The sequence below is a fragment of the Rhineura floridana genome, chromosome 11 (assembly GCF_030035675.1).
Source record: "Rhineura floridana isolate rRhiFlo1 chromosome 11, rRhiFlo1.hap2, whole genome shotgun sequence".
Taxonomy (NCBI): domain Eukaryota; kingdom Metazoa; phylum Chordata; class Lepidosauria; order Squamata; family Rhineuridae; genus Rhineura; species Rhineura floridana.
Genome location: NC_084490.1, coordinates 26,153,758 through 26,177,891, shown reverse-complemented (window position 1 = coordinate 26,177,891; position 24,134 = coordinate 26,153,758). Strand labels below are relative to the sequence as shown.

The 24,134-nt window shown below is 40.4% G+C and overlaps 1 pseudogene; it reads left to right on the top strand.

Annotated features, from left to right (window-relative positions):
* LOC133367604 (vomeronasal type-2 receptor 26-like) lies at positions 1-23,052 on the top strand (annotated as a pseudogene).
* The last annotated feature ends 1,082 nt before the right edge of the window (positions 23,053-24,134 follow it).

The following is a 24,134-nucleotide window of genomic DNA, read 5'->3' as shown; positions in this document are numbered from 1 at the left end:
ATGACTGACCCCTTCCAGTTCCCATATGAGTATTATCGAAAAGGGGACCTAATCATTGGAAGGATGACTTCTCAGTTTGGCTTTGTATTTCATGAGTTGTCTTTCAATGAACACCCTAAAACTGAATTTGTATATGAACTTCTGTAAGTACTTTATATTCCTCCATATGTTGCAGTAGGTCTAATGGTATCCATGAGATCCCAAGGAAATAGTAGGGACTGGGCGCTTGGATGTTAGCACTACCAACAAAGATGGAACTGACATAGATATAGGAATAGAGAAGTGGGACCTGCAACAAAATTTTACAGTATGGTATGGTCTCTCTTCTGGATTTAAGCAGTTCCATTCCATTCTCCCTCTCACCAATTTTTTTTCTTCAGTTCCCAAAATAGCCTGTCATCATTCTATGTCCATTAAGCCACTTTGGAGATTCCCCTTTCTGGGGCATGGGGTTTCTTCTTGCACCCCCCCCAGTGATGTCAGTAAGTAGCATAGCATATTTAAGTGCATGGAATATTATAATAATAAATATATCCCAGAATGTAACCATATGGGGTTGCAAATTGATTTTACATATTGAATTTTTACTATATGTTTTTATTGTTGAACCTCTTTGAGATGTTTTCTAGGAGGCAATAAATAAATAAGTAAATAAATAAAGCATTATATAGTTCAGCATGCTGTACTCAAATACAATAAATTCATTAATAACTGTGAATATTGATTCAGTAGACAGGCAAAACATTTGTGCATCTAGTGAATTGGCATTCCTGGCAATTAATACATTTATTTCCTTTATCTAACCTACTGGAATACAACAAGAGTATTTGTCAATCTCAAGAAATCCTCATTTGCTAAAATTAAGAGCAGAAATAATCAAATATTAACATAATTCAAACACAACATACTTTCCCTCTAATTCCTAAAGAGATAGCTACTTGAATGACTTCCACATTTTCATTTTGATGAACCTCTCGTTTCAATTGTTAGAGCGATTTTCCAAACAAACTCTTCTTCTTCTAAGAACATAATAAAGCTGTCTGATAATTCTTGCCCTGTAATAAATCATAGGCAATTGCTTGCCACTGGGGCAGGGAATCCTTGGTCTGTGAGCTAGTTTTAGCCCATAACCATATCCACTAATAGGCAAAAAAACCCTTGCAATAGCCCACATATATTTCTATCAGACTTTAAAAAGCAGGGAAATTGGGCAACTATAGTGAAAGCACCAGGGGAGCAGGAGAACTGATGTCCTCTCTGAGATATTGTACTGCCCTACAAATATTGAAAAATGGAAACACAATTTGGGTTGGTCTTTCACATCTCAATCCAATTCCTGTGTAGTTTGGAAGTATTTGGTAACATGTGCCTCTGAGCATATGGTGAGTGATGGCAACACTTGCCATCTCCAAAGATGGAGAATTACATTTTTGTATGTTTGTTGTTCTTCTTCTTACTTTGCTTCTTTTATGTGTTAGTACTGCTTCTACAAATAATCTAACCTAGAAAATTATATTTCTCTCATTATTCATGCTAGAAATCTGTCAAAATTATTTTTATTAATTTCAAAGCCTTTTTATTGGTCAATGTCATATGGTGTTGAAGACAATCTTTTGTCTTTCAACTGGAGGTTATGCTCTATTTCTATTTTGGGAACATTAACAGTTGAATCTGAAACTACAGTTTGATGCAAAATCAGACTGATTACAATATGTTGCTACTTAAGCAATGACTCTAGCTGTTGGAAAAAACAATCTTGGCCTGACCAAGATGCATGTTTTCAGCCTGCTATGCTTAAACTACTCCACTTAAGGAAAGGTGGGCATGGTCAATTAAAAACATAGAGCACACCTAGAATTTTGCTAGAATACATATCACCTTCCAAAGTTTTATCTTGTGCAAACTGAGACGCTCCTCATGCCCATAGGAAACTATTCTACAGAACAGCTAGTGCCATTATTTCCACAATTGTTTTTGGAGCATTTTTTTAGTGTTCCAAAGTGTTGCTGTACTTCACATATTCACGGAAACAGAAACAAAAGGCAATGATCTACTATAGGAAACTTCACTAAAATTGCAAAGTAAACAAAACATATTTAATGTGACTATCTGAACTATATCAACTGCTTAGATATTGTTGCTTCCTCACTGCTAAAACAAGATCAGCACAGCACATGTCTTGTTTCGATTATTTGAGCTGATTGCAGGTGTTGCCACCACTCCCCGTATGTTCAGAGGCACATGTTACCAAATTCTTCTAAGCTACACAGGAAGTGGATTGAACTGTGAAAGACCAACCCAAATTGTGTTTGCTTTTTGACAAATTTGTAGGGCAGGACAATATTTCAGAGAGGAGGTCAGGTCTCCTGCTCCCCTGGTGTATTCATTATAGCTGCCCAGTTTCCCTGCTTTTTAAAGTTTGATAGAAATATCTGTGGACTATAGGTATGTTCTTAAACCACAAGGTTTTTTTCCTATTAGTGAATGTATCTGCTTTTTAATGCATGCGGTAAGGATTGGGATCCTGTGCTCAGACTGGATTGATCATTTGCATGCTTATTGAGTTCAGAGGGATTTACTCCCCTGCAATCATGCTTAGGATAGGTGAAACTGACCACAGGGTATGGGGAGGAGGGGGAGGAGAAGGGCAGGTTTGATCATTTGCATGTTTACTGAGTTCAATGGGATTTACTCCCATGCAGTCATACTAACAACAGGTAAAACTGACCATGGGGAGGGAAGCCTGGAGTGGGCAGGGGACAATGAAGAAGGAAAAGGGGAGGAGAGGAAGAAGGAAGGGAGAAGAGAGGGGAAGAATGGGAAAGGCAGCTCTGATACAAATTATAATACAAATAATAATATAAAACAATAAAACAAGCCTTGTAAAGCCCAATCCTAAACACCTTCTATCCCAAAAGCCTGTCGGAATAAAAAAGTATTTACTTGCCGACGGAAGGATGGCAAGGAGGGGGCCATTCATGCCTCCCTAGGAAGGGAGTTCCAGAACCTAGGAGCAGCCACCGAGAAGGCCCTATCTCGTGTCCCCACCAATCGCACTTGGATTCCCCCCCAAAATCCTGGGAAGTGTAGTTAGTGAAGGCTGCTGAGAGTTGCGAGGAAATGCCCTGTTCCCCTCACAGAACTTCAGTCAGAGCGGCTGACTGTTGAACCAGCCTGGCCACTGGAGCTCTGTCAGGGGAATAGGAGTCTCCTCCCTGCACCCTTCACAAACTACACTTCCGAGAATTTTTTGGGGGAAACCATGACTGTCTCAAGTGGAATAAATGTCTGGCATGGGTGTGGCCCACTGATTAGCCAAGCCAAGCAGCTGTGAGTCTGGCTTTTCGAACACTGACAGTTGGTTCTTACTGAGCATGCCCAACATTATCATTCAGTTCAATGCAAAATGTGTTAAATTAATTAAAAATCAGCCAGGCATTTTTTAAAAACTTTTAAATTGCAGAAGATGAAGGTCAGAGTATGGGGCCAGGTCAGTAATAGGATTACAGGTGATCTGTGAACATGGCTGATTTTTAATGAATTTCAACAGATTATGCAAACTCTGACAAAAATAAAATCCAAAAGGGGTCTGGATATTTTCCTTACTTTTTATACTTTGAACTCTCAATTCTCCCTGACTGTTTTGTGTATCACCGTGAAAATTTAGAGGGTTGTTAATCAAGCGTTTCTGAGTTAAGGACTATACGTTTTGTAAGGTTTTGTTTTGAAATGAGTTTATGGGAAGCATCAGTATGGCATGGAGGTATTTTAAATTTAACATTGCAGAAAGCGAAAAATCCATGCTGACTATAGTATACAGTCACTCTCGTGGCTGTATAATTTCACCAGCACATTTGGGAAGTCCAGATGGAGAGGGTAGAGTTGGGTGTTGTCCAAAGGTTCCAATCAGTGCATGCTATGCTCCACCCAATTTATTCATTGGATCTCCAGCCATTCAGCAGGCACAGAAGCAGAAAAGCACAGTTCTGATACCTGTCATGGCCTCTGGGCTGGAGGAAGATGGTTCTTTTGGTTCCTGACTTTTTGTTGCATTCTAAAATGCAGCTTGAGATCAGGAACAAGACTGCTACGTGCAGGGACAGATTCTGGAGGCCAAGGGAGGTGTGGCAGAAAAACAGAAAGAAGGGGAAGTTCTCTCCACTTTTGGTTCTTGCTCCACCACCCATCATCTGCGCCCACCGATCAATCACCCTCTATAGAAAAAAGTCTTACTCAAGTTTTACTATTCTCAGTTTACTAACTGAAGTTACTTTTGGTTTGCCAGAAATGTCCTTCATAGATCCAGCACCTAGTTAGGTCTTCACCTGTTACATAATTCACCTGTTACATCATTGGCTTCAACTGTTACATCATTGTATGCCATGGAGTTTGCAAGATGGCAGGATACAATCTGTAGAATGTAGGGTAACAACCCCACAGAGAAATAGCTAAGAGTATCCTGACCACTCCTACTAGTCATGGATTGGACCTCTCTGATGGTCTTCATATAATAGTCTATGAGAAAAGATCCTTTATGTGTGGGACACTGAACTGTGGAACATAAAAATGCCCTGTTGGGTCAGACCAAAGCTCCATGTAGTCCAGAATCCTGCCCTCATAATGACGAACCACATCCTTATTTTAGCATGTGTTTTTTAAATTGTTTTTAAAAATGTGTTTTTAAATTTGTATATTTGTTTTTAACGTTTTAAATTGTTGTAAACCACCCAGAGAGCTTCGGCTATGGGGTGGTATATAAATTAATTAAATGAATAAATGAATATGGAAAGCCTGCAAGCAGGACTTGAATGCAACAACAGTGTCCTCACTTGTGATTCCATACAACTGGTATGTAGATGTATATTGCCTCTTAGACTGGAGGTAGAACAAAGCTATCACTGATAACCTTGTCCTCCATACGTGCAGTCATTATGATATAAACAATGGAAAGCATTTCAGGGGTATGTGACAAATGATGTACCTCTTCTTTAGTACACTGCCAAAGAACTACCAACAGGCCTTGTCCTTGGTATTTGCAGTGAATGAGATAAATGAGAAGTGGAATATCTTACCAAATGTCAGCCTGGGATTCCACATCTATGACAGTTACTACAGTGCAAAGATGACTTATCAGAATACCTTGAAACTTCTGTCCACCCCAGAAAGAATTTCCCCCAACTTCAAATGCGAGAAGAAAAGGAATTTGATTACTGTTATTGGAGGACTTGACTCTGACATCTCCCTTCACATGGCTACTCTGTTAGGCATCTACAAGCTTCCACAGGTAGAGTGAGTGTGCCCATGAAGCTTTTCTGACTTTAATCCTTGTTTCCAAAACATTATTTCTATTTTATTTTTATTTTAAAGAGGGGAAAGCATGTGAACAAAAATGTATAACTGACTTCAAATAGATGGCCTCATTTTTCAATTTAAAAAATGGGGGAACCAGTATGTTATGATGTGGGTGTGAGAAAGCAGGCTATGTAGTATTTCATCTTGAGGTCAGCAATGCATTCAAAAATTGAATCTGCAATGTTTTGTTCATTTTCATAACCAGCAAAAGACAAGGCAAGTCTGATTTTTATATTTTGTCCAGACAGCTTATTTGCTGTATTTATTTATTTATTTATTACACTGTATACCACCCCATAGCCGAAGCTCTCTGGGCGGTTTGCAACAATTAAAAAAATTAAAAACAAATATACAAATTTAAAAACAGATTTTTAAAAAACAGTTTAAAAACACATGCTAAAATGCCTTGTCAGAAACATCATTCCATAATTTGGGGGCCACCACTGAGAAGGCCCTCTCCCTTGTTGCCATCCTCCATGCTTCCCTCAGAGTATGAGAGTCTCTCTCCTAAATGGTAGTCGGGCGGTATAAAAATCTAACAAATAAATAAATATAAATAAATCAAACATCTATACAGAAATGTATTTATCGTAGTTAAAAATGTTATCTTAAAAAATATCCAAGCCATGTTGTTGTTGTTATGTGCCTTCAAGTCGACTACGACTTATGGCAACCCTATGAATCAGCGATCTCCAACAGCATCTGTCATGAACCACCCTGTTCAGATCTTGTTAGTTCAGGTCTGTGACTTCCTTTATGGAATCAATCCATCTCTTGTTTGGCCTTCCTCCGTTTCTACTCCCTTCGGTTTTTCCCAGCATTATGGTCTCTTCTGGTGAATCATGTCTTCTCATGATGTGTCCAAAGTATGATAACCTCAGTTTCATCATTTTAGCTTCTAATGGTACTTCTGGTTTACTTTGTTCTAACACCCAATTATTGTCTTTTTCACAGTCAATGGTATCCGCAACGCCCTCCTCCAACACCACATTTTGAATGAGTTGATTTTTCTCTCATCTGCTTTTTTCACTGTCCGACTTTCACATTCATACATAGATAATGGGAATACCATGGTCTGAATGATCCTGACTTTAATGTTCAGTGATACTTCTTTGCATTTGAAGACCTCTTCTAGTTCTCTCACAGCTGCCTCCACAGTCCTAGCCTTCTTCTGATTTCTTGACTATTGTCTCCATTTTGGTTAATGATATTGATAATCCTTGACAAGTTCAATGTCCTCATTGTGAACGTTAAAGTTGCATAAATCTTCTGTTGTCATTACTTTAGTCTTTTTGACATTCAGTTGTAGTCCTGCTTTTGTGCTTTCAACTTTCATCAGCACTCGTTTGAAATCATTACAGGTTTCTGCTAGTAGTATAGTATTGTCTGCATATCTTAAATTATTGACATTTCTCCCTCCAATTTTCACACCTTCCTCTTGGTCCAATCCTGCTTTCCATATGATATGTTCTGTGTATAGATTAAATAAATAGGGTGATAAAATACACCCGTCTCACATCCTTTCTAATGGGGAACCAATCGGTTTCTCCATATTCTGTCCTTACCAAGCCTTGTACAGGTTGAAAAAGCACACACAAAAAGAAAAAGAACATAAGAACATAAGAAGAGCCTGCTGGATCAGGCCAGTGACCCATCTAGTCCAGCATCCTTTTCTCACAGTGGCCAACCAGGCCAAGTCAAATGCGGCTGCACAACAGATTTATACAACGGCATTATGATATTGACTGTTTCATTTTCAACACCTTTCCTAATTATCCCTAGCATGGAATTTGCCTTTTTCACAGCTGCCGCACACTGGGTCAACATTTTCATTGTGCTGTCCACTACAACCCCGAGGCCTCTTTCCTGGTCAGTCACCGCCAGTTCAGACCCCATGAGCGTATATATGTGAAATTAAGATTTTTTTGCTCCAATATGCATAATTTTACACTTGTTTATATTGAATTGCATTTGCCATTTTTCCACCCATTCACTCAGTTTGGAGAGGTCTTTTTGGAGCTCTTCGCAATCCCTTTTTGTTTTAACAACCCTGAACAATTTAGTATCGTCAGCAAACTTGACCACTTCACTGCTCACTCCTAATTCTAGGTCATTAATGAACAAGTTGAAAAGTACAGGTCCCAATACCGATCCTTGAGGCACTCCACTTTCTACATTGGGAGAACTGTCCATTTATTCCTACTCTCTGCTTTCTGCTTCTTAACCAATTCCTTATCCACAAGAGGACCTCTCCTCTTATTCCATGACTGCTAAGCTTCCTCAGAAGTCTTTGGTGAGGTACCTTGTCAAAAGCTTTTTGAAAGTCTAAGTACACTATGTCCACTGGATCACCTCTATCTATATGCTTGTTGACACTCTCAAAGAATTCTAATAGGTTACTGAGACAGGACTTTCCCTTGCAGAAGCCATGCTGGCTCTGCTTCAGCAAGGCTTGTTCTTCTATGTGCTTAGTTAATCTATCTTTAATAATACTTGAGAATCTGGAAAGAAACCATCAACTTTCCAGAGGGTGTTTTTTATTGGTTTTTCCTCTCAAGATAAAAGATACTGTAAAAAGTCTAAGGTCCAGTCAATACATTATCTCGGAATTGTAGTTCCTGCTCCCACCCCCGTGGTGATAGGTTGGCTTGGGAAGGAATATCAAGGAGCTGAATATTTTATTATTTTCCCAATTGGCATTAGTGAACAAGGAATTCATCACAGAAAAATGTAGACACACACACACACACACCAAGTATGATCAACAACAAAATCATAAATGCCTGATATCTTGCATGAAATTAGTTGAAGTTATATGGTATCCTTCCAAGAAACTGAAAAGGAACTTCAGTTAATGGTAACACTGATCAACAAGATAACAATGCTTAGCATCAAGAGAAAGAGGAATGGAACTTTTTATTTATTTATTAGTTTATTTATAAATATATTTGTATACCACTATCTTATATATATAAACCAAAGCAGTTTCCAACAAATAAAAAACCATACTAGAAAAACCATTAAAAATTCAGTAAAAACAAAGGTCAGCTATTGTAAAATAAAAAAAAGACATCTTCATTGCCTTCATAAGCCTGGAAGAACATAAAGGTTTTCAGCAGGCAATAAAAGGTTGAAACAGAAGGCATCTGCTGAATCTTTATTTGTAGAACATTCCAGAGAACTGGGCCAATGACACTGAAGGCTGGATTTCATGTCAATGATAAAAGAGTCTCACCAACTCAGGGGATAACCAATGCTGCTCCTGCAGTAGTCTCAGTGACTGAGCTGGGATATAAGGGGTCAGGTGGTACCTAATATACACTGGACGTAAATTGATAAGAGCTTTGTAAATTAATACAAGGACCTTTGGTAGTGGATGGGCAACAGTGCAGATATTTTAAGAATAGTGTCACATGTTGTCAGCCATGTGCCGCCATCAGCAGTCTGGCTGCTGCATTTTGCATGAGATGAATCCTCCAAACCAGGGCCAATTGTAGCCTCACATAGAGCACATTGCAATAATCCAACGGTGAGGTAACAAATGCATGGATTACAGTGGTCTCATGTATACCACCCTTTAACCTACCATATTGTAAACAAAATCTACAACCTAGATGTTGTAGTCAACAACAACAGCAAAGTGTTATGCTGAAAGTAGTAATGGCTCTAATACTATATCTTTATGATTAATTTCCTCCTAATTCCTCTTGAGTATATTTTTCTTTTTCTTTTTTTTCTTTTTGTTACTGTAGGAATTTTTCATTGTTTCCAAGGACAAATATTTAAGGTAAATAATAGATAATAACAGTTTAGTATAGCTTCTTCGCTTCATGGTGAAACTATTTCCCTCCTTAGGTTGCCTACTCTGTGTTTGCTCCTGTGAAGAATGTTAAAACTCAACTCCCTTCTTTCTACCGGATGGTTCCTAATGAAGCATATCAATATACAGGGATTATCCATCTGCTACTGCATTTCAGATGGACGTGGGTGGGGATTGTTGCTTCAGATGATGATATTGGAGAAACGTTTATGCAGACATTGATATCAGAACTCTCAAAGAATGGAATCTGTACAGCCTTCAATGAAAAAATTCCAGTCATAACTCAAGCTATGGAGAAATTTGTTTCATTAGAATTCATTCGGGCCAAGGCCTTTTCCCTGACCATCTCAAAAGTAAAAGTATTGGTTGTATGTGCAGAACCTCAGACCATTGCAGCTTTGATATGGATTGCATTTCTATTTTCATGTTTAGAAGGATCTACAGATTTTTCTATACGTAAAGTGTGGATTATGACAGCCCAGTGGGATTTCACATTAGAAACCATGCAGAGGGATTTTGACATACAATCCTTCAATGGTGCCTTTTCTTTTGTAACTCACTCAAAAGAAGTACCGGGGTTTAAATCATTTCTGCAGATGCTACATCCTATATTTGATGACGGAGATGGTTTTATCAGGATATTCTGGCAAAAGGCATTCAGCTGCTTATTTTCTGATTCTAATAAGCTCAAGAAAAACACTGATGCTTGCACTGGCCATGAGAAGTTGGAGACCCTCCCTGGTGCTTTTTTTGAAATGAGCATGACTGGCCAAAGCTACAGTGTCTACAGTGCTGTCCATGCCATAGCACATGCTTTACATAAGATGTCCTCATCAAGGCCGAAACAGAGCAGTATGGTAGAGAGGGGTAGACTAGTGCTTTCAAATCTGCAACCTTGGCAGGTAAGAGTTTGCATCCAGAACAACCCTCTTCTTAAGGCTAATCTAATAGGTGATGACCTTCAGTTCATGATGTATATCAACAGAACAAAATCCACATGTCCTTATTTCTTCCTGTTCAGATGCCTTCCTTCCCCTTGAATGATCTGCAACATGGCACCAATGGGCACAACCATGTTTTTAAGACATCCAATGGGGCACCCACTATGACCCCCTACCCTTTCCTTTTTTTAAGAGAGAGGAGTTGGTTGGGTGCAGATGCCTGTTTTTGTTGGAGGGGTCCTGCTTTTTATTCTGTGTGTGAGTTTTATATGGGTATATTTATTGGGGGGAGGGGTTCCAAGCATTGTGTTGTTTATTTTTGTGTTTGTGTTTACATTCTCTGTTACCCAAAGAAGATTGTTGTTGTTGTTTTCTTTTATCCATTACTTAATACAATTGTTCTTTACAATAAGGAAAATAAAGAATATGGTCTAACCTGAATACCAAATCCCTTATTGCAAAAAAAAAAAAAAAAGAGCATTGCCCATTTTAAATAAAATCTATGACTCTCCCAGATTGTCTCCAGCCCAGACTTTAAAAAATGTTGTGGACCCCTTGTTTTAGGTAAATGTATCACTGAATTCTATAAATCATGATTACCCCCATACATATGGGTCAATCTGAGCAGTATGTGAAGAAAACAGTATGGTATATATTCTTCTACCGCCTCTCCAGGACAATAGGATGATGGTAGATACATAGAAGGACTTCCTGGTGCAGTTACTTCCTGCAATGATGTTACCGCTCTGGGCAATTGGGCAATACATCTCTGGAGGGAGCTGTATCGTAGATTCCTGTTGTATGATTGTGGGGTTCTGATATTGCTGTAGTGATGGTGTAGGAAAAATCAGATTATACTGGGTATTACAAGGGAATAATAACTGAATGAGAGTTTATAGGTTGTGTGATGAATGGAAGTGTTTCCACCTGTTTAGTTCAATCATGCTTCTGAAATCAAACTTCCCTCTTTCATACATTCAATAGTGCTTGAAGGGTTTTCAGACAAAAAAAGAATGAGTACCTGGAGAATGGATAACATGTTTTTGGCTGTTTGTGTTTGTTTTCATGTGCTTACATATTTTATGTGTATTTGCAACCGTGACTGCTCACAACACCACATTTTTCTGGAACCTACATTGCTTCCTGCAGTGGAGATTTATTTGCCCCCACACCACCAAGAAAGACAAGACACAAAGCTTGGGAAAATGTTATATTTATTAAAATATAACAATACAATTTTTGGAGAACCTGCAGACCAAATCAACCAAATCAACCAAATAAAACCTGTTTGGGCAGATGAGGCTAAAACTATCTCTGGGGGGGGAGAACATCCCCCCAGACCCCTGGGCATGTCAATAGCCATAGGCTGCAGGCCCCTAGCCAAGGATGTGGATAAATCTATTCCTCCTTGCTAGGCTAGCCCTGGGTGTTCACTCACGTTGTGCATCCAGGCCCTGCCATACCAGTGTTCACCAGAATGCACAAGATAGGCTCCCAGAGGCACCCCCCAGGTGCACCCCAGGCCTAAACCCTGGGTGTTCCCCAAAGGGTGCCCCATATCCCCTAACTGCCTCAGTATATCTCATACTAACCTCCTCACCTGCCCGAACTCCATGCCAATAGGCAGCAGCCCTGCCCCTCAAGAAACCAATTGAATTAAGCCCCACAGTATGGAATAGGCAAACCAAAGGGGAGGTTAAGCATGCCTCCCCCCGAAAAAAATCCTACTCAGCCCCTATATGGCAAATAGTCTCAACTCATACTGAAGGCGCGGGAGGGCAAGTGCCGCAAGAAGATGAAGAGGGAGATCTGGGAGGGAATCACGCTTAAAAAGCCTTGCTCTCCACCCCTCCCCCAATGGCTTATAGGTCCCACGTGACCTTCTCCCTACCATGGACTATACCATCTAATGTCTTCCTTGACTAAAAAGGGGGGAGGTAAAGGCACCCCCACTGATAGTGGGAACGACATTCTTTTCAAACTGCTTGTGAGCTTCCAATAGACATCTTTTTGTTCATTTTGGTAAAGAGAATGCTAGATTAGATAGGTCTTTGGTCTGTTCTTAGTATCTGCATGAGAGAAGAGAGTGTCTGCATGGTTGTTTTCTTACTCCCTACTATCAGTGGCCGTTGGTTTGTTATGGGCAATAATTATATGCTCAAATTGTACTGTTCTGCACAGTATTAATATGTGTTATGCACCTTATTCTTCTAAAACATTCCATTTTGTGCCTTCTAGAGTATGATTTTTCTTTCTTTCTCTGAACCAAAGAAAAAATGTGATATTGTGTTTCATCATTTTCCTGGTTTTGCCTCCAACAATCTAGCTTCATCCTGTCCTGAAGAGTATCTCTTTTAACAACAGTGCTGGTGACACAGTATCTTTTGATGCAAATGGTGAATTATCAGCCGGATTTGATGTCATAAACTGGGTTACTTTCCCAAACCAATCCTTCTTAAGAGTGAAAGTAGGAAAGATGGATCTAGAGGCATCAAGAGGCCAGAAGTTCACCATTAATGTGTGGACAATCACATGGCACAGCACATTTAATCAGGTTTGATTTAACTATATGTTTAAAGAAGTGGGATCTAAACAAAAAATAGACTTTATGATAGACTTGTATGTAATATTTAAAGTGTTTCAATTTTAATAAAGGTGTTAGCAATATGATGACACACAGCTCTATTTTTCCATAACATATTAATTAGGAGAGGTTGTAAATGCTCTGGATCAGTATCTGAATGCTGTAGTGGACTGGATGAGGGCCAATGAACTGCGCTTTAATCATGGGAAGATGAATGCTCTTTGGGTAGGTGGTTCCTATGGCTTGGAGAGTTACCTGTACTGGATGGGGTCATGCTTCCTCTGAAGGATTAGATCCAAAGCCTAGGGTACCAGCTTAGTTAGTAACCTTGGGGCTGGATTACTGCAATTTGTTGCATGTGGGATTGCTCTTGGCCCTGATTTGGAAGCGCCAGCTGATGCAAAATGCGGTGGCCAGATTGATAGACTGCTCATGGGAGCACATGGCCAACAACATGTGACACCACTTTAAACATATGCACTGGCTGCCCATCCACTACTGAACCAGGTTCAGGGTCCTTGTATTAATTTACAAAGCCCTGAACAACTTAGGTCAAGGGTACCTTAGGGACTGCATGAACCTTTATATCCCAGATCAATCACTGAGATCATCTGCAGGAGTGGCTCTGGTCATCCCACAAGTTGGTGAGGCTCATTTAACATCAACACAAAATCGAGTATTCAGTGTCATCGGCCTAATTCTTTGGAATGCTCTGCCAACAGCATATACTGAAAAACTTTCTCTTTCACCAGGTTTATGCAGGCAATTAAAAAGAAGATGGGCTTTTTGCAATAGTTGACCCTTGTTTTTATCGTATTTTACTGGTTTTATTCTATGGTTGTTCTTTTTATAACATGTTGTAAACCTCTTAGATGTTTTTAACATATTTATCCACCTGAGCAAATTCATTTCTATAGAAATTGGGGCCAGCAAGCTTTTATTATTGTTTGTGGAATGGAATATGTTGTTTCATACTGTACATTTGGTCTACAAGAATGTACTCCATCATAAGAACATAAGAACATAAGAAGAGCCTGCTGGATCAGGCCAGTGGCCCATCTAGTCCAGCATCCTGTTCTCACAGTGGCCAACCAGGTGCCTGGGGGAAGCCTGCAAGCAGGACCCGAGTGCAAGAACACTCTCCCCTCCTGAGGCTTCCGGCAACTGGTTTTCAGAAGCATGCTGCCTCTGACTAGGGTGGCAGAGCACAGCCATCACGGCTAGTAGCCATTGATAGCCCTGTCCTCCATGAATTTGTCTAATCTTCTTTTAAAGCCATCCAAGCTGGTGGCCATTACTGCATCTTGTGGGAGCAAATTCCATAGTTTAACTATGCGCTGAGTAAAGAAGTACTTCCTTTTGTCTGTCCCGAATCTTCCAACATTCAGCTTCTTTGAATGTCCATGAGTTCTAGTATTATGAGAGAGGGAGAAGAACTTTTCTCTATCCACTTTCTCAATGCCATGCATAATTTTATACACTTCTGTCATGTCTCCTCTGACCCCCCTTTTCTCTAAACTAAAAAGCCCCAAATGCTGCAACCTTTCCTTGTAAGGGAGTCGCTCCATCCCCTTGATCATTCTGGTTGCCCTCTTCTGAACCTTTTCCAACTCTATAATATCCTTTTTGAGATGAGGCGACCGGAACTGTACACAGTATTCCAAATGCGGCCGCACCATAGATTTATACAACGGCATTATGATATCGGCTGTTTTATTTTCAATACCTTTCCTAATTATCGCTAGCATGGAATTTGCCTTTTTCACAGCTGCCGCACACTGGGTCGACATTTTCATTGTGCTGTCCACTACAACCCCGAGGTCTCTCTCCTGGTCGGTCACCGCCAGTTCAGACCCCATGAGCGTATATGTGAAATTAAGATTTTTTGCTCCAATATGCATAATTTTACACTTGTTTATATTGAATTGCATTTGCCATTTTTCCACCCATTCACTCAGTTTGGAGAGGTCTTTTTGGAGCTCTTCGCAATCCCTTTTTGTTTTAACAACCCTGAACAATTTAGTGTCGTCAGCAAACTTGACCACTTCACTGCTCACTCCTAATTCTAGGTCATTAATGAACAAGTTGAAAAGTACAGGTCCCAATACCGATCCTTGAGGCACTCCACTTTCTACAGCCCTCCATTGGGAGAACTGTCCGTTTATTCCTACTCTCTGCTTTCTGCTTCTTAACCAATTCCTTATCCACAAGAGGACCTCTCCTCTTATTCCATGACTGCTAAGCTTCCTCAGAAGCCTTTGGTGAGGTACCTTGTCAAAAGCTTTTTGAAAGTCTAAGTACACTATGTCCACTGGATCACCTCTATCTATATGCTTGTTGACACTCTCAAAGAATTCTAATAGGTTACTGAGACAGGACTTTCCCTTGCAGAAGCCATGCTGGCTCTGCTTCAGCAAGGCTTGTTCTTCTATGTGCTTAGTTAATCTAGCTTTAATAATACTTTCTACCAGTTTTCCAGGGACAGAAGTTAAGCTAACTGGCCTGTAATTTCCGGGATCCCCTCTGGATCCCTTTTTGAAGATTGGCGTTACATTTGCCACTTTCCAGTCCTCAGGTACGGAGGAGGACCCAAGGGACAAGTTACATATTTTAGTTAGCAGATCAGCAATTTCACCTTGGAGTTCTTTGAGAACTCTCGGGTGGATGCCATCCGGGCCCGGTGATTTGTCAGTTTTTATATTGTCCATTAAGCTTAGAACTTCCTCTCTCGTTACCACTATTTGTCTCAGTTCCTCAGAATCCCTTCCTGCAAATGTTAGTTCAGGTTCAGGGATCTGCCCTATATCTTCCACTGTGAAGACAGATGCAAAGAATTCATTTAGCTTCTCTGCAATCTCCTTATCGTTCTTTAGTACACCTTTGACTCCCTTATCATCCAAGGGTCCAATTGTCTCCCTAGATGGTCTCCTGCTTTGAATGTATTTATAGAATTTTTTGTTGTTGGTTTTTATGTTCTTAGCAATGTGCTCCTCAAATTCTTTTTTAGCATCCCTTATTGTCTTCTTGCATTTCTTTTGCCAGAGTTTGTGTTCTTTTTTATTTTCTTCATTCGGACAAGACTTCCATTTTCTGAAGGAAGACTTTTTGCCTCTAAGAGCTTCCTTGACTTTGCTCGTTAACCATGCTGGCATCTTCTTGGCCCTGGCAGTACCTTTTCTGATCTGCGGTATGCACTCCAGTTGAGCTTCTAATATAGTGTTTTTAAACAACTTCCAAGCATTTTCGAGTGATGTGGCCCTCTGGACTTTGTTTTTCAGCTTTCTTTTTACCAATCCCCTCATTTTTGTGAAGTTTCCTCTTTTGAAGTCAAATGTGACCGTGTTGGATTTTCTTGGCAATTGGCCATTTACATGTATGTTTAATTTAATAGCACTGTGGTCACTGCTCCCAATCGGTTCAACAACACTTACATCTCGCACCAGGTCCCGGTCCCCACTGAGGATTAAATCCAGGGTTGCCGTCCCTCTGGTCGGTTCCATGACCAACTGGTCTAGGGAATAGTCATTTAGAATATCTAGAAACTTTGCTTCTTTGTCATGACTGGAACACATATGCGGCCAGTCTATGTCCGGGTAGTTGAAGTCACCCATTACTACCACATTTCCTAGTTTGGATGCTTCCTCAATTTCATATCTCATCTCAAGGTCTCCCTGAGCATTTTGATCAGGGGGACGATAGATCGTTCCCAGTATTAAGTCCCTCCTGGGGCATGGTATCACCACCCACAACGATTCTGTGGAGGAGTCTGCCTCTTTTGGGGTTTCAAGCTTGCTGGATTCAATGCCTTCTTTCACGTATAGAGCGACTCCGCCACCAATACGTCCTTCCCTGTCCTTCCGATATAGTTTATATCCAGGGATAACCGTATCCCACTGGTTTTCTCCATTCCACCAGGTCTCCGTTATGCTCACTATATCAATGCTCTCCTCTAAGACCAAGCACTCCAGTTCTCCCATCTTGGTTTGGAGGCTCCTAGCATTAGCATACAGGCACTTGTAAGCAGTGTCTCTCTTCAAGTGTCTTTGGCACTTGTGGTTTGGCCTGTGGTAATTTTGCTCTTCTGAATTTATATCCTGTGCCCCTGCTCTCACAATGCCTACTTCTAGGCCTACCCCTTTTAAAATTTCATCATTTCTTTGGTTTTTATCCTAGGGGGGAGGTTTATTCCGAACCGGACCTTTCTCAGCTCCTGTCGGGTTTCCCCCCTCAGTCAGTTTAAAAGCTGCTCTGCTACCTTTTTAATTTTAAGTGCCAGCAGTCTGGTTCCATTTTGGTTCAAGTGGAGCCCGTCCCTTTTGTACAGGCCCAGCTTGTCCCAAAATGTTCCCCAGTGCCTAACAAATCCAAACCCTTCCACCCGACACCATCGTCTCATCCACGCATTGAGACTGCGAAGCTGGGCCTGTCTGGCTGGTCCTGCGCGTGGAACTGGTAGCATTTCAGAGAAAGCCACCTTGGAGGTCCTGGCTTTCAGCATCCTACCTAGCAACCTAAATTTTGCTTCCAGGACCTCACGGCTGCATTTCCCCATGTCGTTGGTGCCAACGTGCACCACGACCACTGACTCCTTCCCAGCACTGTCTACCAAACTATCTAAACGATGGGCGATATCCGCAACCTTCGCACCAGGCAGGCAAAACACCTTGCGGTCTACACGCCCATCACACACCCCACTGTCTATGTTCCTAATGATCGAATCACCCACTACAAGGATCCCTCCACCCCCTGGAGATATATCCTCGGCACGAGAGGACAGCTGCTCATCCCCCAAGGAATGGGTCCCTTCTAAGGGATCGTTTCCCTCCTCCTCAGCTGGATGCTCTCCTTCCCCGAGACCATCGTTGTCCATGATAGCAGGAGAGCTATCATCGTTGGAGTGGGACACAGCTATAACATCCCGGAAGGCCTCCTCCACACACCTCTCTGCCTCTCTCAGCTTTTCCAGGTCCGCCACCTTGGCCTCAAGGAAGTGAAGTCATTCCCAGAGAGCCAGGAGCTCATTGCACCAAGAGCACACCCATGACTTCTGTCCAACAGGCAGATAGTCATACATGCTGCATGCGGTGCAAAACATTGGAAAGCCCCCACACCCCTGCTGGCTTCTTACCTGCATAGTTTTGTTTAAGGTTTATTATGATTGTGATTCCTGGGAACTGGTATTCAGAGGCATATTGACAATGACAGTGACAGTAGAGCATAGCTATCACTGGTAAGAGCCACCAGTAGCCTTATTCTGCAAGAATTTGTCTGATCCTCTTTTAAAGCCACCCAATTGGTGGCCATCACTGCATTTAGTGAGAGCAAATTCCATAGTTTAACCATGTGCTGTGTGAAGAAGCATTTTCCTTTGTCTGTCCTGATTCTTCCAACATTTACCTTCTACTATTATTAGAGAGGGAGAAAACTTTCCTTTATCCCCTTTCTCAACACCATGGATAATCATATACACCTCTATTATGTCCCTTTCCCTTACTTGCCTTTTTTCTAAAATAAAAAAGCCCCCAACATTTTCTTACAGGGGAATTGCTCCAAACCCTTCATCATTTTGATTGCCCTTTTCTGGACCTTTTCTACCTGTACAATATCCTTGTTGATGTGAGATGACTTCTATCCTGCACCAAGTCCTGGGTTCCACTTAACATTAACTCCATTGTCTCTGGTCAGTTCCATGGCCAGCTGTTATAGGTGAAATCCTATACATATTTGGTGATTGGGGGGAGTCAGTTTAGTTCACATTTTAATACAAGACTATCTAATGCACACTTCTCAAACCAATATGTAAATGAAAATACAGCTGTCATTTGAAATGAGAATTTCTCTAAATTTTCTAATGTAATTCTCCAACCAAAAAAAGAATGCATACAGAAGATTTGCCATGCTCTTTGATATCCTATGAAGCCCTTTGTAAACAGGGAACTTCTAGCCAAAAAGGAACTATCTCTGTAATTTATAGCCTCCTATTAGAGTTCAACTATGGAAAAGAAAAATCAGCATGTAAAGCTTGGGCTAAAGATTTGGGGAGGGAAATCACAGAAAAGGAATGGAGTGATATATGGGTAGGCATACACTCAAGAGCCACCTCAGCCCTCATCAAAGAAAATGGTTTGAAAGTTATTCATCGGTGGAACCTCACTATGGTCAAACTGAAATATATAGCCTCCTCCCTCCCCCCTCTGTGCTGCAGGGGATGCCCAATCTGTGTTTTTTTTCCCTACATTTATGGTGGGACTGTAATAAGGTCAGACAATTCTACAGTGATGTTTTTCAAATTGCTAGTAAAGTTCTTAAAGCTACAATTATCCCAGATCCAACCTTGGCACTTCTGTTCCTTAAAGGTTTCATTTTTCCTAAAACTCAGATGTCTCTGCTATCCAAATTCCTACACACAGTAAGGCTTGAAATGGGCAAAAATTGGAAGAGGGTAGAATGTTTATCAATACAAAAATGGTTTACCAGACTTTGGCAATTTGCCCTAGATGAAAAATTAACTCAAGAGCAAAAAAAAAAAAAAGCTTGGGGGGAGACATCCTCCTATAAATCTATTCCAATATGATATCCCTTTTTATGTTATGCTATCGAAGATGGGGCAAAAGGGAGACCACTCTCATCATTATCTTCCTTTTGGTGAGATGTGTACCCTGCTTTTTAATTCTATTCTGCTTTCTGGTATTCTTTCTATTATATATATAAAGCTTCTGTTGCTGAATGTACACTTTTTCTATTTTATATAGAGTGACATGTTTATTGTTCTTTGATTGTTGTTTTACTAGTTTGTTGTTATATTTACTAGAAATCTCAATAAAACACTATTCACAATAAAAAGAATGCATACAAAATGTGTATGTTAAGCAAAGATGTACATATCATTGCATATATTACTGAAAGAACCAAAAACAAGAATTCTTGCAAAAATTTGCATATTAGAAGAATGCATTTTAAAATGCTAACATTTTTGTGAGGACTTAAAAAAGCATGAAGTGATATTGGAATGTCATTAACTGAACTTCAGATTGGAAAAGTGAGAAACTGAGATGAAACAACTTTGTCAGATTCATCCATCCCAAATTTGGAATAAGCATTTAAGTTAGTGGGATCTATGTCTGAAAGAATGTGCTGTGGAACAGGCTACAAAAGCGGCCAGAGCTTGGAAAAGTTACTTTTTTGAACTACAACTCCCATCAGCCCAATCCAGTGGCCATGCTGGCTGGGGCTGATGGGAGTTGTAGTTCAAAAAAGTAACTTTTCCAAGCTCTGCAAAAGCCCATACATCAACATTCCCCTTCATGAGTTTCATGTATAGAGGAACATCAAGTGATTAAAGGTCATACCTCTGGATGTACCGTTAACAACACATTTATTTATCTTATGTAGTAAATTTCTGTCTTATTCTTTCCAAAGGAACACTGGGTGGCAAACAATAAAACAGTAAAAAGTATTTTAAAGCTCACCCCCACTCTCCATGTTAGCTAGCTAGCTAGATTTCCAACCTTATATGTGGAAGAAGGTAGGGGGGAAGGTAGCCCTGTTAATCATGTGATGCCCTTTTCAGGTAAATTTCATGAAAGGGGGATAAGCAATAAAGCACATTTATTCTTTGTGGCATCCTTCATAAATGAGTTTACTCGATTTTGTGCGTTATTTATTAATCCAAAATGATTGCTTTTCCAAGATGTTAGATCAATTACTCTTTTCTTGGGAACCCTCAGAGCCTCAGGGTGCATCCAATGCATCCCAGGTTCCCCTCAGAGTCAGGGACCCTTCTGATCATATAACTTCATGTGTTGGTCCTCTTTTTGTACTTTCATCTCCTATGGTTCTGGGTCACCACTTGGTCTTAGTACCCAGGTCTCCCTCTACGGTCCAGAGCTTGGAAAAGTTACTTTTTTGAACTACAACTCCCATCAGCCCCAGCTAGCACATACTGGCTGGGGCTGATGGGAGTTGTAGTTCAAAAAAGTAACTTTTCCAAGCTCTGCTACGGTCATATTTCTAAGTAGTGCTCTGAGACCGCCTTGCAGCCTTGAACTCTAATACCATGCTCACTAACACTATGGGAGTAAACCTGATCAAAATTGATTATTATATGCTTTGTTTAAAAGTTAAAATATACTTTTGTCTCTTCTTGTTGATAGGTGTTGCCCCTTTCTGTGTGTAATGATTACTGCCATCCAAGCTATAGCAGGGGAAAAAAGGAAGGGAAGTCATTTTGTTGCTATGATTGTGCTCCATGCCCAGATGGAATGATTTCAAACCAAAGGGGTAAGTGACATTATGTGCAATGTTATAAAATACACCATAATGTATTGCAACTATTTCCCCTTAGCAGCAGTTTAAACAGAACAGCAATGATGACAACCCAAGCCCCATTCAGGCATTCACCAGAATGAATGTAAGATTGAACTGGGACAGAGGTACACATGTAAGCCTGGCTCTCTCAGATTTTGGACTCCTTTTTTAGACCTTTGCATGTAGAGTGTGAAGGTGTGCACAGGGTCTCTAAGTCCACTTAGAAGCCCTGTGCAGACCTTTGCACTCTACATGCAAAAATCTAAAATGGAGCTTGCATGCCTGGGGATTTGAGGAGTGGGGTTTGCATTCAGGGCCCTGCCCAGTCCTCAGTTTAAGCCCACACATATTTGGATGACATCTGAATGGGGCTCCCATCATGACTACAGGTTCTATCATGTCATACATAAGCAACAATTAAATGTCTCCAATAAACAATCCAGTGCCCTCTTCATTGCCATAAATTCTATGTAAATAAACATTTACCAAGTATGGGAACAAGCCTCATAACACGAGTCCTTCTGACATATACCGCTAAATCTGAAGGGCAATGAAGAAATGTAACCTAATAAGTAAATCAGGTTAAATCATCCAATGATATCCCTTCCAGATAAAGAAGATATTCCAATATTATGGTATATTGCTAAATGTCCCAAACATTGGCCACTTGGCACAGATCTGCAGAAAACAAAACAAGAAAGAACATCAGATGCCCACCCTTGGGACACTTTTACAGGTGAATGGTGATTTCTGAGACATGCCGTCAGGGTAAAGAGCATAGCTGAGGCTAACCTGTGTCACTCACTCGTAGATGGGGGACTGTGAATCAATAAAGCCTTCCTCTTGAGCTGAAGGGGAATGACTTGGAAAGAGTGGAACATATGCACCTCATCTGCTACAAGCAGTGTAGTTCACCCAGAATATGGGTGAACTTCTTTGGAAATTTGATTCCCAAACACACTCATTCCATGAAGGTTTGTTTCATGTTTAATAAAAATGCCTCCAGTTTAATCCAGTAACTGTTGTCTGATATCTTTATTACTAGAAATCTCAATAAAACCTCAACTCACAATATTCTCATAGGATGATTAAACATAATTTAAAAAAAAGGATTATGGAAATTTATATATCATTCATTTGGGTTTTCAGACATGGATTATTGTATAAAATGCCCAGAAGATCAATGTCCAAACAAGGATCAAGATCAATGCATTTGCAAGATTATAAACTTCCTGTCTTTCTCAGAACCATTGGGGATCACTTTAGTTTTCTTGGCTCTGTCTTTTTCTCTGATCACAGCTATAGTGTTTGGAGTTTTCACTAAGCATTGAGACTCTCCCATTGTCAAAGCCAATAATCGGAACCTCACCTACACTCTACTTATCTCCCTTTTGCTTTGCTTTCTCTGTTCTTTGCTATTCATTGGCCCACCTTACACAGTAACCTGCTATTTAAGACAAACTGCTTTTGCAATCATCTTCTCAGTGTCTATTTCTTGCATATTGGCAAAAACTGTCACTGTGGTTTTGGCGTTCATGGCCACCACGCCAGGATCCAGGATGAGGAAATGGGTGGGGAAAAGACTGGCCAACTTTATTCTTCTTGGTTTCTCCTTTATTCAAGCAAGTATTTGTGTTATATGGCTGTGTACTGCTCCACCATTCCCAGATTTTGACATGCACTCTCTGTCTGAAGAAATCATAGTGAAATGCAATGAAGGGTCAGTCACAATGTTTTATGCTGTCCTGTACTACCTGGCATTCCTTGCTCTTTTCAACTTCACCGTGGCATTTCAGGCCAGGAAGTTGCCAGACAGCTTCAATGAAGCCAAGTTCATAACGTATAGCATGCTTGTATTCTGCAGTGTTTGGTTGTCCTTTGTTCCCTCTTACCTGAGCACCAAGGGGAAATACATGGTGGCTGTGGAGATCTTCTCCATCCAGGCCTCAAGTGCTGGGATATTGGGTTGTATATTTTTTCCTAAATGCTATATAATTATTGTGAGGCCTGGTTTAAACAGAAGGGACCAGTTAATTAGGAGGAACTAGTAAGAATATTAATTATGGAATTTTTTATTTTTTATTATTTTAAAATTGGGGTTTTTAGTGGAAGAAAATAAAAGAAAAACATGAAATGTTTTTTTTTCCCAGCTATCCTTCCCCCCCCCTTTGGAACACTCAATGCTTCCTTCCCTCTCTTGATTAATTGGTCTAATGAAATTGAATGCTTTATTGAACAGTCCTCTTAAGGACAATAGTAGAGACAAGTTGCCTAGGAATCAGTCCTCTGGGTAATTCTGGTGGACATGGTTCAGATTTTTGTGGGGAAATTCTTCTAACACAAACTTTATGAATCATAGGCAAAGATGGAGACTTATAGAAGAATGACCAAGACACAACCTGGTTGTTAGAAGGCACAAATGCCACACCAGGCCTACCTCCCTTCCCCAATGTCACTGCCAGAGTGAGCCCATAAACTAACCCCAATATCCATGGGGTTACCCACACTTCCTCATTAGATGAGAATGCCACATTTCTAAGTAGGATTTCAAATGCTCATGACCGTTATGAACAACATGGTTCCTTAAGATGTTGATGAGCCTCAGGTTTCATCATCCTTGCTGCCTGGTGCTGATGGAATTGAAGTCCAACAACATCTGGAGGACAATCCTATGTATGTTTTATGAATGAACTAGTGTTGGTTTCATGTGGATTAAGGCAGCTGTATCACAAGCCCATCATCTTTGATGATATCTTCTACCCCTGAGTGACAATGTGGGGAAAAGTATTTTATTTTGCAGTAATATGTGGATATAGCTAATAGTGGTAGAAGCTGACATTATTCTATATTTTAGGGGTAAAGGCCTTAATATTTCCATCAAGGGGAGGGACTGTCACAGTGAAATGTATATATTATGTGGAAGAAATAATGCTGACTTGGGTAGTTCTGAAAGAAACAAAAGAATGTCATATCATCTGATGTGAGAACATGAAGGAAAGATAAGAGGAGGATTCTTAATATTCTAGAACATGCAACCATCATCCACTAGGCATATGATCCATCTGACAAACTCATGTCCATGACCACATACAGCCTGTTTCAGAAACTGATGACAACATACAGTATTTCC